Source organism: Rana temporaria, chromosome 2 (genome assembly GCF_905171775.1).
Source record: "Rana temporaria chromosome 2, aRanTem1.1, whole genome shotgun sequence".
NCBI lineage: Eukaryota > Metazoa > Chordata > Amphibia > Anura > Ranidae > Rana > Rana temporaria.
This window is the reverse complement of record NC_053490.1, coordinates 224,932,059-224,946,204: the sequence shown is the minus strand read 5'-3', so window position 1 is coordinate 224,946,204 and position 14,146 is coordinate 224,932,059. Positions and strand designations below refer to the sequence as shown.

At 38.3% G+C, this 14,146-nt stretch overlaps 1 protein-coding gene across 1 annotated transcript in view; it reads left to right on the top strand.

The window, feature by feature from the left end:
- Nucleotides 1-14,146, top strand: part of DMD (dystrophin) — a 2,981,380-nt gene that overhangs the window by 717,122 nt on the left and 2,250,112 nt on the right. The window lies entirely within an intron of this gene.

The following is a 14,146-nucleotide window of genomic DNA, read 5'->3' as shown; positions in this document are numbered from 1 at the left end:
TTATTGGATTTTCCAAGTAACAAAGGGAAAAAAAACAAAAATACAGGATATAAAGCCAGAAGGCCCAAAATCATAGATCTGAGGTACAATGCAGGCATATGGCATAAAAAAGACCCAACAGGGGCCAAAGAAGGGAAAGGGGGGGATGATAAAAAAAGGGGGAGGAGAGATGTTTACACATATGAAATAAACTGACATTTTGTAACCACAAAAAATACAGAAACAAGTAATGAAGTGTTTTTAAACAATCAGTGAACAGTGCCTTGAAAAAAGTATTCATATCCCTTGACATTTTCCAAATTGTGCCATGTTACCACCAAAAAATGTAAATGTATTTTATTGGGATTTTATGTGATAGACCAACACAAAGTGGAATAATTGTGAATAATTGAGAAATAAATATCTAAAAGGTCTGGCATGCATTTGTGTTCAGCCCCCCTTACTCTGATGCCCCTAATTACAATCTAGTGGAACCAAATGCCTTCAGAAGTCACCTAATTGTAATTTAATCTCAGAATAAATAGAGCTGTTCTGTGAAGCCCACAGAGGTCTGTTAGAGAACCTTAGTGAACAAACCGCATCATGAAGGCCAAGGAACACAACAGACAGGTCAGGGATAAAGTTGGGGAAAAGTTTAAAGCAGGGTTAGTTTATAAAAAAAAATTCCAAGCTTTGAACATCTCTTTGAACATCACTGACTGAGCATGCATGAGTCCATGATGTCAGAATGGGGCAGTGTCACCAGGTGACGTAACCAGGTACCACGCCTTACCTATATAAGAAATGTCAAATGGCTTAGCCTGCAGTAGGCAGCCAGCTGTCATGTAGGCAGGAGAGTTTTTTATTTTATTTCCATGGTGCGGTGGGCAGCGCGATTTTTTTTCTAATAAAACTGTCTGTGTTTTTATTACTTTTTGACACTTTTTTGGTGAATGTACTATGTACTTCATACGCATTCTCATGGGGGGGGTCGGGATCTGGGATCTTGTTAAAGGGGGCTTCCAGATTTAGATAAGCCACCTAGCCCCCTGCTCACAGACCCCCACAACCACAGTTATGGGGAATAGCCCCCTGCTCCAAAGCACACCCCCCCCCATGTTAAGGGCATGTGGCCTGGTATGGTTCAGAAGGGGAGTGCTCGCTTGTCCCACTCCTTTCCTGGCCTGCCAGGCTTCATGCTCAGTAAAGGGGCTGGTATTGATTTTGGGGGGACCCCATGCATTTTTTTTACTTTGGTGGGGTATGGGCCTGGTATGAATTAGTAGGGACTCCACACACTTTTTTGTTTACTTTTTTTTACAAGGATTTTTTTTTTTTTTTACTCGGTTGTCAGCAAGGAAGTCCATTGACAGCTGATGACTCATCGTTTTTAAACGACATTGCTTCCCAGCCCCACTCCTTAAAGTGGAGTTTCCATCCCCCATTTTTTTTTTCATTATTGTGCTCATTAGACCTAAAAAAGAAAAAAAGGAAAAATTTTTTTTTTTTTACTCATCTGGAAATGCCTGTTGCTATGCAGTCCCATGAAATCTGCCTTTGGTATCACCTAGGATTCTGACATAATCTCCCTCTAATGCTCCTGGGAAATGTGTGTCATCATTTCCCAGGATGCAGTGCGCTACCCAAATATCACTCCCCATCCAAGACTTCCAGGAAGTAAGTGCTTGTGGGCTACACAATGCCCACAAGCAAAATGACAATGGTGTGGACATAGTTTTATAAACTATCTTTCTTGAATAACTATGCGGAGCGGCAGGGGATTGTAAAATAGTAAGTGACCGGATTTATATTATAAAAACGCATTATGAAAGGACATACATTTAAAAAATGCTAATTGTGGTTGGAACCCCGCTTTAACAACTAGCTTATACTGCACCCTGATTTGCCAAAGCTTTGCCCAATCATGGCACAAAATTCACTGTGCAGCACGCAGTACATTGCAGGGCATTCGGTGGGACGAACATCCACCAAACACCCTGCAAATGTGGGTGTTTCCCAAACAGCCAATGTTCAAACATTAGACCAGCTCTAGTATTGATTCATGGGGGCCGAATACAAATGCATGCCACACTTTTCAGATATTAAACTCATTTTTTTATTTTTATAAAGAATCAATCCCCCGCAATAAAGGTGCTAATTAATGATTTGGCTTGCCGCTAATGTACATGACAAAAAGGATTTAAAAAATAAAAAAAAAGGATATAGATACCATAGCGCTGACAGGCCTGGATGATTACTATAAAGTACAAATTCTGTGCATAAAAGATAAGTGAAAAATGTAAGAAATGGTAAAAGATTGATATCAAGCATGTAGCCAGTGAAAGTTCAATGTGACATGCAAGTAAGCATATATCAACTTTTAATTAAGAGTTCCTTCCAAAAGTGCTGCTGTGCTAAAAAACAACCGGATCCCCCCCCCCCCCCCTTTTATGGTTAAACTCACCAGATCCAATGGATCCTCAAGCAGTACTGTGATGTGAGTCAAGCAAGCTTAGTGTGGTGAGAGGGGTGATGAAAACGCCAACTCCTGGGTGGGATCCTTCCTGGGGGTTTTCAGGCACAAACATAAGGAGAAAGAGCCTGCATAGTAAAGTATGTCTTGTTTAATTCATTAAAATCAATCTTTACAGAGTTCCAAAGTAGAGGGCAAATGTATAAGACATCAAATAGCAGTCCATTTGTTACAGAAAGCAACAGGTTGTGGCACCGCATTGACATCACATTTAAATGCATATTGCAGTTAGGTTGTGAGAGAACCTGTTGCTTTCTGTAATGAATGGACTGCTATTTGATGTCTAAAGCCTTGTACACACGACCGAGAAACTCAACAGAATCCATCAAGAAACTTGGTGGGAGAGCTTTTTTGCCAAGGAAACTGGTCGTGTGTAAGTTTTTCATTGAGGAAACTGCCGAGGAACTTGACAAAAAAATGTCCTTGTCGTGTCAAGAAACTTGAGCGTGTGTATGCTAAGAAACCCTTGCATGCTCAGAATAAAGTATGAGACTGGAGTAAAAGTAGCATTTGTATTGGAGATAACACATTTTTCACGCTGTAACAGACTGAAAAGTGCAAATCGTCTCTTACCAAACTTTTACTTAACACGCAGTAACATGAGATTAGCAAAAGCAGCCCCAAGGGTTGTGCCAGTGGAATCGAACTTCCCCTGCCATTGTATGTGTTGTACGTCACCGCATTCGAGAATGAGGAGATTTTGTCTTGACCGTGTGTATGCAAAGCAAGCTTGTCGAGTTCCTCGACAAGCCTAACAAGGAACTCGTCGAGGAAAACGATGTGTCTTTTCCGACGAGTTCCTCGGTCGTGTGTACGAGGCCTTATACATTTGCCCTCTACTTTGGAACTCTGTAAAGATAGATTTTAATAAATTAAACAAGACATACTTTACTATGCGGGAGTGACGTCAACTCGGGCCAGCCAATTAGGACAACCAGGAATTGATACCCAGAAGCCTCCGGTCTGAAGATGTCAGTGGGGAGCTACGGGGAATCACAGCGCAGAACAGGACAATATAGGACTGCTATATTACCAACAATGGCTTTTTTTCAAGGATAAGAACATTAGTAACAAAATAAGTAAAAAAAATTAAAGTGAAGATACTCCATACCCTTCAAATACAATTTATACAAATGAACCAGCAACCATGTGATTTATTGATCTTGTATATGTTCCTATCAATGCAACCTTTGTCAGCGAACAAATCATATATAACATTTAAATGAGCAATTATTTTACTAGATACACTGTAAAAGTAGAATGTAAAAACTGAAAGAAAAAAAAAACGAATGGTGTTTACAAAAGCAAAAAATGGTGACGGTAGTATTTATATATCTTTTTTAATAGTATACACATGCAATTTCATGTGCTCTGGTGCCAGAATAGTGGAAACCATATAGCCATCATGTACATGTACAACATAATAAAACTTTTTTATCTTTCCCTTTTAATAAATATGCCAATCTATGATAAAAAAAAAAGTTGGAGAACCCAAGTTTAAAGTTAGAAAAAATGTTGTGTCCTTTTGTAACCAAACATTTTATTTCCACACTATGAATCCCATACAAAAAAAAAATATATAAATCGGATTGATTTTCCTCAGCAAATAATGTCTCTGATTTAACTAACATTTTTTTTTTTTTTATACTTGTGCATACAAATGTGCACAAAGTATTTTTAGATTCATGCATTTGAAATTTTCCTCTTTTATACATTTTTTTACCAATATGAATTAATGGGGTTCATATACACCTGATATCAGCATTATGCTATATGACCGTTTACATCAGAATAAAAACAAGTGTTCTGAAATGTTAAAAAAAGTGTGTGTACAGATTCAGATGCGTTTCAAACTATGTGAATCATATTATTCCTATTTCTGTGAAAACGCTGTACATAATGAGTGTTATGCAAGGTTGGACAAGTAAAGGCAAAGATTGCTGCTGCTCCTGATGGCACAGTAATGCACGAAACAATGTGCATTTATCTCTACACTGGTCTTTCTTGATGAGAGATTGGCCTGTTTATTACCAACCCAAGATTTAATTTGAGTAGAACATGTCAATACTGATAACATCTTGATGGTTTTCTTGAAAATTTCTATTGCCAGTCTACAAGAAGCAATGGAAAAGGCCTTCATAAAGTTGCTACTGCAGTATCTTCAAGTGTTAGAACACCGTATATCATTTGGAAACCGGGCCATATTAATATGTTTAAGAGATCCTCATTGTTAAAGTATTTTTTATATTTGTTTCTGAACTGTGTAGAGAGAGCTTAAATCTACTCTTTCTAGAGGCATGCATACTGTATGTTAAGAACAACTGGTTCTTAGGAATTGGGCAATAGCATTCATATAATCAGCTCAACATATTTAAGGTAGACATGAGTAATATGCTCATGGCCCCTGGGTGAAGATGACAACACTATCCTTCTGGCAAGATCCAACACTGTGCTAAGGTGAATTTCATAAAAATTGGGCTAAAGGAATTCCTCTGGATCTTGCTCTTAGAATGGTGACATCACCTCATGCTGTTCAGAAATCAGGGGAAAGGTAAGTATAATGACTAACTTTTTTCTCACTCAATGGCCTTTTTTTTTCCTTTTAATTTTTTCCTTTCAGCAAAGGGCCCTAACTAAGAGGTGGAATTTACTTTGAAGGTCTGCTTTAACCCCCCTGGCGGTATCCCCGAGCGTGACTCGGGGTTGATTTTTTCTACCAAAATCGGTAACCCCGAGTCACGCTCGGGGTAGATATGCAGAGCCTGCAGCGTGCGCTGGCTTACCTTCTCCTGGATCCAGCGATGCCACCGCGCTGTGTGAGCGAGCGGGACCTCGCTCGATTCACACAGCGTCCTCCTGTGCCGCCGATCTCCGTTCCCTGCGACGTTACGACGCACGGGAGCGGAGATCGGCGCCAAATTAAAAAAAGTAAACAAACACTATACATACAGTATACTGTAATCTTATAGATTACAGTACTGTATGTAAAAAATACACACCCACCTTGTCCCTAGTGGTCTGCCCAGTGTCCTACATGTCATTTTATATAATAAAAACCTTTCTTTCTGCCTGAAAACTGTAGATTGTCCATAGCAACCAAAAGTGTCTTTTTATGTCAAAAATGGTTTTAGATCAGCTAGAAAACAGCGATAATAAATTATAATCACTTGCAGAATTGTGCGATAGCGATTTGCGGGGAAATTCGTCATAAAAAAATAAAATAATGACAGCAACAATTCTGCAACTGAGCAAATTTCAGTGATTTTAAGTTGATTACATTATTGAATAATTTTTATTTTAATTATATTATTACTTGCTATAATTATTTATAATTATTTATTATATTATAATTTAAAATTTTGTTTTTAAAAAAATTTCATACCCGGGATGCCTATTAGATTCTTGTTTGGTCAGATTTAAGTGAGTTATTCCTAAAAATCACAGGCCTACAGTATAAAACACCTAATTTCCTTGCAAATAATTGTACCGCTTTCAGCATGTTTTTTCAGAAAGAATCCTACCGCCAGGGAGGTTAAAGAAATTGCACAGACAATATAACAAAAATACAGTCAACATTTCATTTATTTTGCCCAGCTTATGCCTTTCATGCCTATGCCTATTTCTGACATTTGTTGCTTACGAGTTAAAATCCATATTTTTTTGATAGAAAATTACTTAGAAACCCCAAACATTATATATATATATATATATATATATATATATATATATATATATATATATATATATATATATATATATATATATATATATATATATATATATAAATCTAGAGAATAAAATGGCAATTGTTGCAATATTTTATGTCACACGGTATTTGTGCAGCGGTCTTTCAAATGTTTTTTTTGGGGGGGAGAAGACACTTGCATGAATTAAAAAAATCTAAACAGTAAAGTTAGCCCATTTTTTTTTGTAATGTGAAAGATGATGTTACACCAAGTAAATAGAAACCAAATAGATACCAAACATGTCACGCTTTGAAATTGCGCCATAGACAACGTTTTATTTATTTTTTACAGTTACCAGGGTACAGAGGAGGTCTAGTGCTAGAATTATAGCTCTCACTCTGATGATCGTGGTGATACCTGACATGTGTGATTTGAACACTGTTTACATATGTGGGCGAGACTTACGTATGCGTTTTTTTCTTACTTTTTTTTTTTACATTGTTTTAAAAAAAATAATCACTTTTTTTGCTGTCACAAGGAATGTAAACATTGCTTGTGACAGTAATAGGTAGTGATAGGTACTCTTTATGGGGGGATTGGGGATCCCAATACCTCCTTTGCACTTCAAAGTATTCAGATCGCCAAAAACAGCAATTCTGAATGCTGTATTTTTTTAAACTGTGTCATTGGCAGCTGAGTAAACCGGAAGTGGTGGAATGAAGCTGTTTACGGATTCGTTCCAGTCTGTCTCTAGCCATTGTCCGGTGGATCGTGAATCGAGTCTCCCGTGGGACGGGAGGCTCGGTAAGAGCGGTGGAAGGTGGCGGGAGGGAGGCATGTCCCCTCCTGCTCCTCTGGGATAACAGCTGAGTGGCTTTTAGTCACATTGGTTGTTATCCCTGGAAAGATGACCGCCCGCTCTAAAAAATGGTACTGAAATGATGCCTGCAGCTGCAGGCATCACCCCGGTATAACCCCCTAAAGCCGAGACCGCATATATATTCCAATGTACGTTCAGCACTAAGGGGTTAAAATATTATCAGCAATGTCTGCTTAGTAGGAAATTCTAGTGTTTTCCCCTTAAAATGCTCAGCCAGTCTTCCCTAAAATATTTCATGTGCAGTAGCTTACATGGAAAAAAGAAAAATCGCGCCAACTTAGATAAAAAGCAACAATCAAGTCCTTTGTGAATGAAACATAAGTGATAATATAAAATGTCCAAAAAAGATGATTTCCAGAACAGACAACACCCAGTGCACTGATGAATATGTGAGCCGCCACCACATAGACTGGGGCTTACCAGAGGGTGGATAAATAACAGCGTAATTTAACCTCCCTGGCGGTATGACTCTGTCTGGAATTACGTACCAAAAGCGGTACAATTGGTATTAAAACTTCAGAGTCTGAAGTTTTAATACGAGTTTGGCGCTCGTGGATGTTTTATTCTACTTCACTACCTAAATGTGAGTTTTTTATTTGTTTTTTATTAAATGTATGCATTATATGGAGTCATGCTATGGTCTCTTTCTCGCTCTTCTTAATGCTCCCATGATACATTGAGCCTTACCATTTAGACGTATGAGGATCAGCTAACACTTTCACCTGTATAGCTGACACTCTTAGGCCCCGTACACACGACCGAGTTTCTCGGCAGAATTCAGCCAGAAACTCGATCGGAGCTGTATTCTGCCGAGAAACCCGGTCGTGTGTACACTTTTGGCCGAGGAATCCGACGAGGATCTCGTCGGGCCAAATAGAGAACATGTTCTCTATTTCCTCATTGTTCAATGGGAAATTTCGGCCCGCCGAGATCCTCGGTGGCTTCACAAGGTACTCGACGAGCAAAACGATGTGTTTTGCCCGTCGAGTTTCTCGGACGTGTGTATGGGGCCTGAGGGGGATACGAGTTAGGCACTCGTGGATTCATGCCCTCTGTCCTTTCATTCATGTGAGTGCATTTTCTCAAATCTTTACCTGTTCGAGGTACCCTCACAGTGTCGCGCTATATGCATTGCATATATCTTCTCTTTTCCATGACACACATTGGCCACTGAGAGCTGTCTTAGGAGTCAGGAGGAGGTGTTTTACCAGCCCACACATCCAGCTGCGATCAGGATCTCGGTTAGCTCTTTGGATAAGCAGCCGTGAAGTGAGCTGCCAGCACATCAGAGGTGTCATCACTGAATATTTCATTTGTGCACATTGCAATTTTGGTGAAGGTGTTTTATCTAGACACTGTTCTGTGGAGGAATTACTGGACTGCTAGATTTGATCCTTATTTATGGACAGGACTTTATCACATGTGTGATTTTTGATAGCTTTGCACATTTTTTTCCCCACTTATTTTATGCTATTTTTGGTGTTTGTATATGTAGTAGCCATTTTACTTTGTATTTTCACTGTTGAATCTTTACAGGATTTTAGGTGTTTGTTCACGTTCATCTGTATTGTTCATTGTAGTATCATCAGATACCTTAAAAAAATATATATATATTTCACTGTTTAAGTTCACCCACGATCCCTTTACTTCGCATTCCCTTTTCACTTCCACTTTCTCATTCCCTCCCCCACAGCGCAGCTACCATACTTCACATTATTAAGCTTACATAATGTGTTTTTAATATATAGCAACTGATACATACTTTAGTCATTTATTCTTCAAACAACATGATTCGACTTACAGGGATTCCTACTTAACAATGCAGCACACTTGCGTCTTTTATTATTTATGCTGAACCAGGAAAACTACCATTTTAAATCAGTGCAAGTATAATTTTAATGCTTGAAGTAACAGCATTACTGATAATAAATCAGTTCTCTTATCTGCATGGAATTTTTGTTTCAAGGAAATGAACATGACAATGCCTTATTTAGATTGCATTTTAGTGTATCATAATTTGTTGATCTCATGAAAATTTACTATTCTAAGGGTAATAAATGAAAAAGACATTTCAGTCCTTTGTCTTTGTCATTTCTTACCAAATATGCAAACACTCAACACAGCCCATTCATTATAGTAGGCAGACTAGTGGAGAGTTTACAACCACTTCAAAGGATGAAAAATGCACCAGTGAATCATCATATGTAAATTAGTGGAGATGAAGTAATTCCACAGTCACTTCAGTTTGTATTTAACTCTAACTTTCTCTTTTGCACAATCAGACAACAAACTGATCAAGATGTCAAACTGCTGTTTGTGTGGCCCATGTTTGGACTAAGAATTTAAGCTAATGATCGTAAACGCCAGTGAATAGCAATTCACCAGTGAATAAGTGTATATAAATCAGTGGAGATTAAATAATTCTTCATTCACTTCAGTTGTATTTAACTTATTTTTCTTCTTTGTGCAATCAACCATCAAACTGCTCAAGGTGTCAAAATACTCAATTTGTGTGGCCCATGTTTGAACTAAAATGTTAGGCTAATTATTATAATATATTAATTTTACACTATAAGATGTTTTGGGGAAAAAATACTATGCTGTGTTCCACAAACACAAACTGATGTCATTAAAAAAATAATAATCCCTCCAACCTTTGCCCATTTAAGCGGTTCCCGACCTGCTCACACAGATATACTGTGGCAGAATGGCTCCCCTGTGCGAAACCCTGTACATGTACATCCATATATTTTTCAGCCACCAGAGGATTGGGAACTTTATGTGTGCGGCCGGGGGTATGATCGCCACTGGCCATGCATAATCACGTGCACGAGCGCCAGCACAGGGATTTGTGTGTGTAAACACACAAATCCCTGTGCTGTCAGGGAAGAGGAAACATTGGGCCAGATTCACAGTGAGAGTACGCCGGCGTATCTACTGATACATCGGCGTACTTTCAAATTTACCGCTTCGTATCTTTAGTTTGAATCCTCAAACCAAGATACGACGGCTTCTGGCTTAAATGAAACACGCCCCCTACCTGCCTAATTTGAAATACGCCCCGAGAAATACACTACGCCACCGAAATCTTCCTGGATTCGAAATTCCGCCAGGTAAGATACGGCGGCGTAGCGTATCTCTGATACGCTGCGCCAGGGCAATTCTTTGTAAATCTGGCCCACTGTTCCTACTAAGTAGGAAAAACAATATGGGCTAGATTCACGTAGGAGCGTGTATCTTTCTTCTGGCGTAGCGTATACTATTTACGCTACGCCTCCGCAACTTAGACGGGCAAGTGCAGTATTCACAAAGCACTTGCTCCGTAAGTTGCGGCGGTGTAGCGTAAATTGGCCGGTGTAAGCATGCCTAATTCAAATGTGGAAGAGGTGGGCGTGTTGTATGTAAATCAATCGTGACCCCACGTAAATGACAAGCTTAAAGAACGGCGCATGCGCACGCATGCTCAGTATCACGTCAAATTTTTTCCCTAAGTTACGCCGGCTCAATGCCTGTGACGTGAATGTAACCTACACACAGCCCCATTCACGTACGACTTACGTAAACAACGTAAGAAGATACACTTGTGCCGACGTCCACTTTGCATTGGCTGCGCCTCATACGCTACATGACTCCATCCCTATCTATGATGCCAATTGGACCCCTTGGCATATGCTACGTTTTCAAGAATAACCTGAGTTAGTTTTAAACTTTTGTTAGTTTTGTTTTTCTGTATACAGTCTAATATCACAAGTAGCATGCTTAAGAAATGTACGAAACATATGTTCATTCTGTACTCCAATGACTACTGATTCATGTAGAGGATTTTTATTTCACTCTGTATCTCAACATTCTGTTTTATAATGGTAATGACACCCTGTGTTATTTTGTACTGCAATATTTTTTTTTTTCAAATAAAACTCTTAAGTACTAAAAAAAAAATACCAGGGTCATGGTTGTAGCTTCAACAATGGCCTTAGTATAACCACCTCAATATAAGGCCATATATATATATACAGTAGTATGGCAGTATTGAGATGGTTAAAAATGTGTTAATAGTTTATTTCTCTTGGCTCCAATTTAAGTGCTCCTGACATGAAGCTTCCATATCATTTTAGATTGATGAAAATCATTATACATGAATATATTCCTTTAAAAAACTGTGGCTAAATTCAACAAAAATAAAATAAATGGAACCCCGTCCTGAGGTGCTTTAATAAACATATCTTTAAATGTTCCCTAGGGTTCTCAATACAAAACTTTTAGTTTGATCTAATAAATTGTTAATCATGGGATAATGAGCAATTGTTAACCTGGAAACCTCTGTTGTTCAGTTGTCTAAGCTGCTAAGTCTGTGTTCCTCTGAAAAGAGAATTGTCGTCATTATCTGACTTATTGCTTAATTCGGAACAAAAGCTATAGCTCTCCTAGTTGGTTTGGTGTTATCTCTTCTAGATTTTTAGTACAGTGTATGATCCAACGACTTTAAATCTAGATCTACAGTTATCTTTAAATCCATAACTGACCTTAAAGGGAACTCCAGTCTGCTAAATTATCGTTTTTACATCATTATAGTGATTTCACTCAATGGTGAGGTGTATTAGAAAGGATTTCCATCTTGGTCTTCACAGTAGATAGCTTTTGCACTTTACAGCTTATGTAACACATTTAAAATATGGTGCAGATTTTAGAAGTGGAATTTTTTTTTTTTTTTTCTACTTTGCTATGTCTTCCCTTTCCATCATTTTATAGCAGAATTATTGAGATGATTGACCTCTATGTCATTCAATTCATTTAATCTTTAACAACTGTACAGCATATGTCTTTCAAATAGTGTTACTGAAACTAGGTTGAATATGACAAGCTTCTAAATCCCAGTTTAATGCTTATATATAGACTTTAAATCCTTTTCTTATTGTAGCAGAAAAGGTGGCACCTGTTCTCCAGCATACTTGAGAGAATTTAAAATGTAATATTCCTTATTACTTTTTTTTTAACTATTTCTAATTATTTTGTTAAGATCACAGTGTCCGATCATTTTTTTTTCTTGAAAATTGTTGATACTATACTGTATAGTTTTTTTTTTTTTTTGAAAATTAGCAAAGCAAATGTTTGAATTTATGAAGTTCTGAGGTGACAAGCTCAATTTTCACAAGAGACCTAAAGTGTATGTAAATCCTGACGATGAACTTTGCTTATTTTCTCCTTTTCGATCTATAAAATATTCTATTGAATGTGTTTTGTTATATCTGTTCAATGAGTGCAAAAAAAAACTGCTAATCCTGCCACAACCATGTGAGCTTCTAATGTATAGTCTGAGCTAACTACACACTGACTGTGCTGCACTAAAGTCCCCAAAATGCTGTAGTTCAAATCATCAAAGTCTAGGGTGCCAATGTTGCTTCTCCATTGATACAGCAGAGTAAGTTCTAATTCACACAGGCGTTGCTTATAGAATTAAGACCCCTTTAAGTCATGTTAAAAGATTTTACCTGAAACTTTCCAAACACCCCCTTTATTTTGTTTAAAGGAAAATTATGTAAAGGAAGTGTCCTGCTTTGGGGTGTGGTTAGTTTGTGTTTTTTGCTGATTCCTGTTGTGCTTATTGCAGTTTTTTGGTGTTTATAGATCAAACTGTCTTATTTAGTTTCTCATGTAATGTTTGTTGCATGTCATACTCCTTTAACCACTTCCATACAGGGCATTTTCACCCCCTTCCTGCCCAGACCAATTTGGTCTGGGCAGGAATAAGCGTATATTGATTGGTTTGCACAAAAGTTAAAGCGTGTACAAAATAGCGGATAGATTTATGGCATTATTATTTTATTTTTATTTTTTTTACTAGTAATGGTGGCGATCTGCAATTTTTATTGGGACCGTGACATTGCGGCGGACATATCGGACACTTTTGACACCTTTTTGGACCATTCACATTTATACAGCGATTAGTGTTATAAAACTGCACTGATTACTGTGTAAATGTCACTGGCACAGGGAAGGGGTTAACACTAGGGCTGCTGAAGGGGTTAATATGTTCTCTATTGAGTGATTCTAACTGTGGGGGAGGGGGGCTCACAAGGGGAGGAGACCGATCTGTGTTCCTCTGTACTGGGAACACACATCGGATCTGTGTGATCGCGGGTGCCCGGTGGACATCGCGACCGCCGGTCACGCGCGGTGCCGCGGGCGGCACGCGCGCGCCCCATAGATGGCCGGGAAGAAAGGACATAATATGATGTCCACCCGGAGGGAGGGTTCCTGCCGGCGTCATATTATTATGGCCCGGTAATGAAGGGGTTAAACAATGAAAAAAACATAATATTGTCATTCTTTCATGTTTGTTTTTCTTTGTGAAGAGACTCACAGCAGGTCGATATACTAAAGTTAAATGTTTGTACACTCAACCTGATTCTTATGAGAAGGTTGAGGCAAAGAAGAGAGGAGCTATTCTATCAAGTAGTTCCTACTAGTGTAGCAATACATACCTAACATTATATACATGGAAATGATGTTCCATAAGACAGACTCAAAATTGTGGAGTTGATATACTAAAGGGAAATAATCTGTTCACTTTGCAAAGGAATTTACCCCAGACCTTAGTGAGAGTGGTAAAATGTCACTTTGCAAACTGCATCCAATAACATGTGCGTAAAAATAAATAATTTTTTAAATACAAATTTAATAAATACAGCCATAATTATTTTTGTTTATTGTCTTTGCTGCTTAAAGTGGTTGTAAATGATCACCTTGTAAAACAACCCGTTCAGTTTAAAATAGAAATGAAAGTTAACGAATGCTTTAAATTCCCTTCTAAAACATGGTTCCTTTGGAAGAGAAGCACTTTCCACCATAATTTCAATGATCCCCAAGCCTTACTCGGACCATACTTCTTGGTCTAACTATAGGCCCATATGCCTATTAAATTTAGACATCAAACTCTTAGCCAAAAATCTCACATTGCAACTTAACCACTTGCTGACCGCGTCCTGTACATACTGTATACGTTGGCAGAATGGCACGGCTGCGCAAAGCAACATACAGGTACATTGCTTTGAATTTTTGCCCTGCCGC